Source organism: Pseudoliparis swirei, chromosome 16 (genome assembly GCF_029220125.1).
Source record: "Pseudoliparis swirei isolate HS2019 ecotype Mariana Trench chromosome 16, NWPU_hadal_v1, whole genome shotgun sequence".
In the NCBI taxonomy this organism is placed as follows: domain Eukaryota; kingdom Metazoa; phylum Chordata; class Actinopteri; order Perciformes; family Liparidae; genus Pseudoliparis; species Pseudoliparis swirei.
This window is the reverse complement of record NC_079403.1, coordinates 19,123,865-19,132,901: the sequence shown is the minus strand read 5'-3', so window position 1 is coordinate 19,132,901 and position 9,037 is coordinate 19,123,865. Positions and strand designations below refer to the sequence as shown.

At 45.0% G+C, this 9,037-nt stretch overlaps 1 long non-coding RNA gene across 1 annotated transcript; it reads left to right on the top strand.

Moving 5' to 3' along the window:
* Positions 1-5,607: 5,607 nt before the first annotated feature.
* On the top strand, positions 5,608-7,121 carry LOC130206307 (uncharacterized). The gene is made up of 2 exons (XR_008834079.1): positions 5,608-5,870; positions 6,443-7,121. It is a non-coding gene; the product is annotated as an uncharacterized LOC130206307 (long non-coding RNA).
* Positions 7,122-9,037: the final 1,916 nt, after the last annotated feature.

The following is a 9,037-nucleotide window of genomic DNA, read 5'->3' as shown; positions in this document are numbered from 1 at the left end:
CAGAGCTATCGGTCCAAACCTGTAGGGTATTCATATTCAGAGGCCCCTCTTTGAATCTGAAAAGAATCCAGATCTTTAAGTTGATTGAAAGTATAAAAAATTTACTAAAAGACTGGTTTTAAGGATCGTACAAGGGTTATTGGCACGGTGACAATTTTCTCTTGTGAAAGTTTTGGAGGGGATTCCCCTCATGACCTCAAAGTCTTATATTTAGGTAAATATAATATATTAAATATAAAGCAGGAGGGTTATATCTGAGAGACAATTGGGAGGTCAAGGGTCAGTCTGCAGAGTATGCGTGTGTGTGCATGTGTAAATGTGTGTGTGTGTGAGTGTGTGTCTCTGCCTGTGTGTATGTATGTGAGTGTCTGTATGTGTGTCTGAGTGTGTGTCTGTCATTCTGTGTGTGTGTGTGTGAGTGTGTGTCTGTCTGTGTGTGTGTGCGTGTGTAAGAGTGTGTGCGTATGAGAGTGTGTCTGTGTGTGTGAGTATGTGTGTGTCTCTGCCTGTGTGTGTGTACGTATATGAGTGTCTATGTGTTTCTGTTAGTGTGTGTGTGTGTGTGTGTGTGTGTGTTTGTTGCAAACGATGTATTAGTTTGCATGCATATCAGTGGAAGTTGAAGGGTAAATCATGTTTTATTAACAATTCCCAAATTATTTCCCAGATTTTTCCGGGTACCTGCTCTTTTGTTTGATGAAAATAAATACTGTAAATAACGCCATGAAGGGTTTATTGTTTTGAGTTGTTTGACTGTTTGGCATTTTCCTTATTGATTTTGATGTATTATGCCTTTTATATTGTATTGTTTGAATAAATATAGACGTTTTATACTACTTCCGCTTAACAGATAAATCGGACTTTTATTTTGAAAGGTTAAAAGGAAACGCACTTTTTTTTAGGTTAAAATGCGAACTTTATGGTATAGATTACGGACAGATGCGCATTTTATAACAAGTTTAATAGTTGATTTGACCCGTATGGGACTAACTCTGTTACGGTGGTGATGAGGTGGTGATAGTGTACGAGTTTTAATTAATGTATTGTCACCTAAAAAAAGAAATAAAGGAGAGTCACCAGCAGTAAATCTTCACGCCAATTCATATGATCCGTTACAACGCTTATTGTTGTCAGAATACGCAGGCGAAACAACATATATAACATAATAATAAATAAGGCTAGAGGACGCTTTTTACAATTCATAACAGCATTGTAGAAAAGAGAGAGAACAAACGGCAAAGATACGTTGATCAGAGACGTATTTGTAATTATAATACTTCAAATGCAAACGTAATCTGGAGAGAAATACGTTTCAGTCAAACGTAACTGCAAATTGTATTTTAGGTCTGGGGGAACGTAATTTTTGTGATACAGGGTTGTTATACCAGGCCTATTCAACTAGCGGCCCGAGGGCCGGATACGGCCCGTTTGAATTTAACTATGGCCCGCAAGACTGCCTGCAAATCAGTATAGCTTGGTAAGAAAAAATAAAACTGACGGACACGCCTCTTTAATACATTGAGACATCTAACCCAGAGCCATTGAGTTTCACTGTTGCCTCAACCAAACCTGTATGGTTACATCTTTATGTTACGCAACCGTGTTGGTGTTACACCCCTACTGGTTTCCCTGCGCGTGCGTTGTGTTCTCTTCACATCTGCAGCGGGGCTCTGTCTCGCGCACCAGATTCGTCACACATTCACAAACATATTGCTGGAGATCTTCAAGCCACCGTTCATATCCATTTCGGCGATTACGATTGTATAAGTGAGCAGTGCATCACAGCCACGGATGAAGAAATACATTTGAGAAAAAATTAAAATAAAAAGATCGCCCGACCTGGTTTCGATCTCTTTCACGCAAAAGGAGACTGCACTCAAAGACATGCAGTCTGTGCGCTGCACCACGAGATATTAGTTTCAACTCAAGTAATTTATATATTGATCCATGAAGTCACATTTCTTATGTTTTCATGGGAACAGTTTGGTTGAAGGGATCTGAAACAACTGGTTACCTTGAGCGGATATTTACACTTTGAAACATGTTTATAGTGATGCTTGTTCGCAACACTTTTGCCACACAATACCGACGCATTTTCGTGTGTGACTGTTTACCTGTGGAAATATACATTACTGTTTTTCATTTTTGGCCATTATTTGATCAATATTCTGTGCGGCCCTCACACCTCCCGTGATTTTCTTATTCGGCCCACTTGCTACTGAAGTTGAATAGCCCTACCCTATACTAATTGAGCTGATAGCATCTGTTATGTTTTTACTTTTTTAGAGCACAATTTGTGCCAGCGCACTCAATCTCCCCAAAAGTTAGTGGGGTCATTTTTTAAACATAACAAAATGGCTGTTTGCTCTTTATTCTTTCCATTAGAAAAGCAAAACATTTGTAAACACAAATGAGTGCCTCCTTCTCCACTGAGATGGCGTGTTTATTTTAATGTTTTGGACATAAACTTTAAAACAAGGGTTTTGTCCACTCCATCGATCCAGCGCCACAACAACAGCAGTGGAGCGAATCGGAACAGACTGAGAGTTCAAGCCAGCATCCTTCTTGCTAACGTCCAGTCTCTGGAAAATAAGATGGATGATTTGAGTCCTTCTCTGTTTTCCGTGCAGACAGAACGGAAGAGTCTGGTAAATCTAAGAACATTAAGACTCTTTACCTGGAACATCAGTTCAGCTCGGTCATCACCACAGCCGTCACATTCCACCACAAGCGGACACCTCGGACCTACATGATGTGTACTTTAACAAGGCAAACCTAAAAGAACTTTCACCAGCATACCAGAGGAAAGAACGTTGGACCACTGCTACGCCATTCAAGAGAAATCAGACCATGCCGCCATTTTTCCGGAGTATAAACAAAGGACGGTGGTCTGACCAATCAGAGGCTGAGCTACAGGACGCTCTGAGTATTGTCGACTGGGACATGATCCAATCCAGTTCCAGTCTTTCCTAATCAAAAGCCGTGGGTTGATAGATCCATCTCTTGTATCCGACAAGGCAGCGGTCTATGGACTGAGGAGGGAGACAGAGTGGAATCACAGATGGAGCAGATGAACACACTGAACACCAGGAAAGCTGCAGGTCCAGATGGCATATCTGGGCGAGTACTGAAGACCTGTGCTAACCAGCTAGCTCCAGTGTTCACCACAATATTCAACCTCTCCTGGCTGAGTCCGTGGTCCCCGCCTGCTTCAAGAGATCCACTATTGTCCCTGTGCCCAAGAATGCTTCTCCAGCATGTATGAATGAAACAGATCCACGGATGATGCTGTCTCCCAGGTACTGCACCTCTCATCTGGACAGCCAGAGGTGTTCATTGATTATAGTTCAGCTTTCAACACCATAGTCCCCTCCAGACTGGCGGCAAGCTGATTGAGCTGGGACTGAACACCCCCTGTGTGCTTGGATCCTGGACTTCCTGACCGCCAGGCCACAGGTGGTCAGGTCACCCTGAACACAAGATCCCTGACTGTGTGGCCAGGTTCAACTCAATACCATCATCAAGTTTGCGGATGACACAGTGGTGGTGGGCCTGATGGCCTACCTGGAGGAAGTTGCTGATCTGTCACTCTGGTGCCAGGACAACAGCCTCATCATGAATGTCACCAAAACTAAGGAGCTGATTGTGGACTTTAGGAAGGTACAACATCACCACTGGGACTACTGTGGAGAGTCCACATCACCGAGGATCTGACATGGACAACAAACACAGACACTCTGGTGAGAAAGGCAACCACCTCAGGCAGCTGAGGAAATTTAAAGGTTCCCAGAGGATCCTTCAGTCCTTGACAGGAAGCATCACAGCCTGGTTTGGCAACTGCTCCGCTCAGGACAGGAAGGCTCACTCCCACCCTGCAGGACTTGTACACCAGGAGGTGCAGAACCAGAGCCGGCAGGATCATGAAGGGTCCTCACCACCCCAACAACAGACTGTTTCAGCTGAACAGAGAGACTGAGACGGAGTTTCTTTCCTCAGGCCATCAGGATTGTGAACCACACACACACACACACACACACTAAATATTGTGTTGTTTTTGCACACCCTGTGTGTGTATGTGACAAATAAAACATCTTGAATCTTGAATCATGTTCTGTCGTCACTATGAGTGGATCTATTTTGTACTTCCATATCCTCTTGGATATGGAAACCAGACATTTCTAAGAGATATATATTTGTAATGCATGCTTTATTGTAAACATATACACCTTAACGTTTTATCAATGTCATTTCGATAGAGTAAGTAGGCTACAGTTATAAGAACAATTTGAAAATCCGGGCTCCCTCGTGTGGCTCAATGGTGTACTGCTGATAGAAATGTTTTTTTGGCGAGCCCAATAAAGTGTTATGTGCAACAGCACCCCAACTATAAAATGACAGGATTTAGTGAAAGCATGTGTTCTGGGGCAAGAGGGACACCTTTCTTGGGGCACTTATGAAACAAAACAAAAAGAAAATCAGAAATGTATAGTCTCCAGGCAAACCATTCTCACTGAACCATAACCATTCATCTCGCCATGTGGCGATCATCTAGAATCTGGCTCATGACCCATTTCACTGAGGACAAAGAAGTATTCTGTTGTGAGCGATGAGGAGTGAGCCTTCGTTGTTGTTTTTGGAGTCCAACATTACCCACTGTGAACTTTGCAGGTCCAGACTGGGCCCGCTGATCCATGTTCAGGCTTTCTCACCAGACCCTTAGCACGCCGCTCCGCTCGCCTTGCCTGCTGGGCTTCCTGTGCTGGGGGAAGAGAGTTAGAGTGGGAGACGGGTGGCAGGCAGCCAGTAGCCAGGAGCATGTGTGAGCAATCTGCCAGAACCAGTCGAGAAGGGTGGGGGTGACGTGCGTGTGCGAGTGTGTGTGTGTGTGTTTGTGTGTGTATAGGCTGGGCTGGTGTTTGTGGGGGTGGGAGTGTTGCCATACCTGCTCTTTGTAATCACAACTTAATTATACCTTTTCCATGTCACTCTGCATTTAGCTGCATGCAGTCGTCCAGTAGACAGTTGGTGATGAGAGGTTTCACTTGAAGGTTTAGTCTGCTGCCCGCTGAGGTCTATAGCCTGAGTCAGTTTATGTGTTTCTCTTATCTGCGCTGGGAGAGATTCTCCCAGAAATCTCATCTTGATTTCCATGTAGAACACAAAATGTACAAAAGGCGTATTTCTCTCATGGGGACCTGTTTGTTGGTTTTTCTGATAAGAGGCCTGGATTAGAGTAAAGTGTGCTGTTGCGCAAGCTTGCAAACCGGTGACTGAACCCTCAGGGCCCATCCCCACCACCACCACCCTACGAGACCTTGGAGAGCCTCCGAGCCCTGACCCATGAAATTGACCATCCTGCCCTCTGAGATTCACCCTTGACCTCTACCTTTACTTCTATCTGACCTTCAGTCTGCACCCACAGAGATAATAGAGCTCCATTCACATAATAGACTTCCTGGCTGCTCGTTAGACGGAAAACAGGGCAGGGCCGTGTGGGCTCACTTTTAGGCTGGACCAAGCATCGCACTTCAGATTGCTATGATGAGACACACTTTTCAGTTTACTCCAGCATGCACAAGACGAAGGCTGTGTCTACTACCGCGCAATTGAGCACTTCGAGCACTGACTTTCAGTGTTCGAAGTGCGCCACTGAAAAAACCAGCAGAATACAGTGCACTGAAAGTACCCAGATGGTGCACTGCAAACGGGCAAAAAATGTAGTGTAAAACGATGGACACTACTCGCTCTAAACGGCCGCCATCTTGGCGACGTAGCGGAAGAGGAGGAGCCCTTTCGCCAGCTTTTCATTTTATTTCTAAAACAATGGCGGACAGCACAAGCGGTAGACCACGAAGCTACAGACCGTAAATGTAAGTATCAGCGGTAATTACACATTGTACTGGTATTACAATGTACTACTAACATGCCATTCTCAGATTAGTGAGCATACCTAGGTAGCATTAGATGCCATTGGATCTGCATGGCAGTTATGATAAACTAGCTGGGTAATCCACCACCCGGCCAGTCCGACGAAGGTGCACTTTTATCGGACACTCTTCGCTTGACGAGCGGGGGCAGGTCGGCTCCAGGCGCTTGCTCCAGCGGCAAGTCCGATGACAGATAGCTATGTCAGTCATCGGACAGTGTTAAACAACGGCTGTTCTGTTAACCAATCGAAATAGCAATTTAAATAATGGATTAACAATGGATATGCTCAGTTTAATAACGGGTTAACATGACACATGACGTTTGCACACACGCCGCCCGATAATTAATACCGTTACGATAGCTATCTAAGCTTGTCCTTCTAGAAATAATTGTAGCTTTCAATCATCGTTGTGTGTTGTTTTTTTAATGTCGTGTATGTATGTATTAATTTAAATGTAATCGTGGTCTGGGACATAGCACTGAATGGCTATCCTATTTCTGTTTCCTGCCCCAGAAACGTTTCCTGGAGGTGCTGGTGCTGGTCCTCTGCTGCCCTCCCGACATCTGGCTCCAATGACCTCTGGCACAAACCTCACATCCACCTCCAGGGCCTTTAAGAAGATGGACCGCCATCGCGTCTTCAGTATCCCGAAGGACCTCTCCACAACACACCTCGCCTTTGACAGGCAGCCGTTGTCGCGTGCTTGGAGGTGGTTGCGGACAGGCTGCCTGAAGGGGGTCATGAGGCAGATGGGTTGGGACAGGCAGGGATAGCCACCATCCCCAAGGATACAGTATCCTGGTGGAGGGTATGACTGCTCATAGAAGATGGGGCTGTTATTCAGGACCCTGGCATCATGCACTGAGCTCGGGGCCTGTCGAAGGCCCTGGCCACCACCCGATAGGAGGTGGCGCTGGCAAGCCAAAAAATAAAAACTAGACGGGAGATCTCGGGGCCCCAACCGTGGTCAGTCAGTGCCCAGCACAGCCATGAGGGCGTTGAATGACTCGGGTGAGCCTGAAGTCCACCCTCATGTCACTGTGGCCATCAAAATACAACGCCAGCAGTGGCATTGCAACATTGATACGGCAGCGCCGCCTGGGACTGGGTGACTGCTGTAGAGTGTGTGGGGAGGGGAAGGGAAGATTATATTAATATGTAAGTCATTTTATCAATAAAATGTTGTCATTGAGGTTTTGTAGTCTTTTCTTGCGTTTTCTGATTTATATTAGAATTGATGCATGTTTGTAACAATAATTAATATGCCTGTGTGTTCAATTGCTAATTGATTCCTGTATCAGGGTGAACTTCACTACAACAGAGATGTGTATAAAAGTACAGTCAGTCAAAGTAGGCCTATTACTGTGTGAATTCAAGCAGATGATGCCTATCATTTCAGTGGATAATTCTTAAAACTAATTGAATCTAGGGACAAACATGTACAGATTTGTCATGTTTTATTTCCATATGGTGTGTATGTGGATTGCAAAGAAGAAGGCTACTTCTGACAAAGATAATTGAGAATTTAGCATACCTAGCGAGGAGAATTTAATTGCAACTACTACATGAAGCTATGCTGTGAAGGTAAGGTAAAATCACAATTAAATTTACATATACCATCTCGACTTCAGCCAGAAGGCGGAGGCTCCTGCCGCGATTGTGGAGGTATCGCAGTTTCCACATGGGGTGGAGAAAGGGGTAAACAAGGGACAACAAGAGGGCAAGAAGTGCATTCATTTTGTCAGTTTAATGGTTAGGGTATCGCAAACAGATTTGCATATGTCACTCCCGGCTTAATTTCGCGGGTGCCGTGAACAGATTTGTGTCCGTCACTTCCGCCAAGTGGTTAACGGTTAAGTGTTCCATTTGAGACAGCACTTCATCAGCGACGCAGTGCACTGCAATGCAGTGCACTGAATTGCAGTGCACTGCATTGCAGTGTACTTCGTTAAGTGCGCGGTAGTAGACACAGCCACAGTGTTTGAGACATCACTCCGCACTGTTTGTCCCAGAGCAATTTATTAGTATAATTTCCTCTCCACCTCTGGGACAACAAACTTCATTTGTTTCATAACTTCGCGGAGCCGTGGATAACAGTTGATCCAATTTTCCCAACAAATAAGGAGCTGCGTTCGGGCCCGTTGGGGACTCGCGCGTTCTTTACTGAAATGCTTTATTGACAACACGTGGGCGCTGGCTGTGGCGTATGGTGGCCAGCTTGGACTTGGAACTCAACTTGAACCCTTGAAGTCAATCTGTTTGGGAGTCATATGGGAAAGTGTATTCGAAGAAAGCCGCAACAACCCAAAACAACACATTCCCTCCTCCTCTGACCTACACGGTAGCCTATTAAACCGACATGACAAATGGAACGTCTTCACTCTCCAAACAAATCAGCATGTGTAAAAGCTCCCGCTGTATTTATGATGGATGCCTTTTCAATTCAGTTTATTTGTATAGCCCATTTTCACAAATGTTGTCACTGTACTACCCCAGCTTGGCTGTCAGTGGAGCGCTAAAAAAAATGCTTATTGATGCAATCAAGCCATCTGGGAGTCTTGTATTTATAGTGTGTTATCAGGTTTGTTTTGGAGCGCTATCACAGTCGGTTTTCCCATACCGTTATCTCTTGGAATGTGGGTCGCCATTGGCCGGGTTTCCACAGAGACGGGATTGGGTGTGTCTCCCAGCAGAGACGCTGTCCAGGGCGAGCGAGGACGCTGCAGATATCAAGCTTTGCAAGAAGTGACATTGAAGTTTGGATGCAGAGACTGACTCTACTGAGTGTGTGACCTACAGTGTGTCGGGGGGGGGAGGGGTCCTGGACCCTTTTAAAGCAGTGGTCCAGGATTTCCCTGCTTAACTGACTGCTGTTTTAAGAGCATTCTCCCATTTGTCAGTAATACAATTTTATTTATTTTAGACTGGAAAAAGCTGAATCAGATGAGTCTGCTATTGGGGTTACTTTGATATTATCTTATCAGCCTTAGGAGTTGACTACTGTTTGTGTTTCTTTAAAACTGCATTAATTAATTTCTTGGCCACAGTGGAACCTATTTACCTCCAACAACTGATATATCATCACTAAGTTGTCGTGGCAAACTTGTT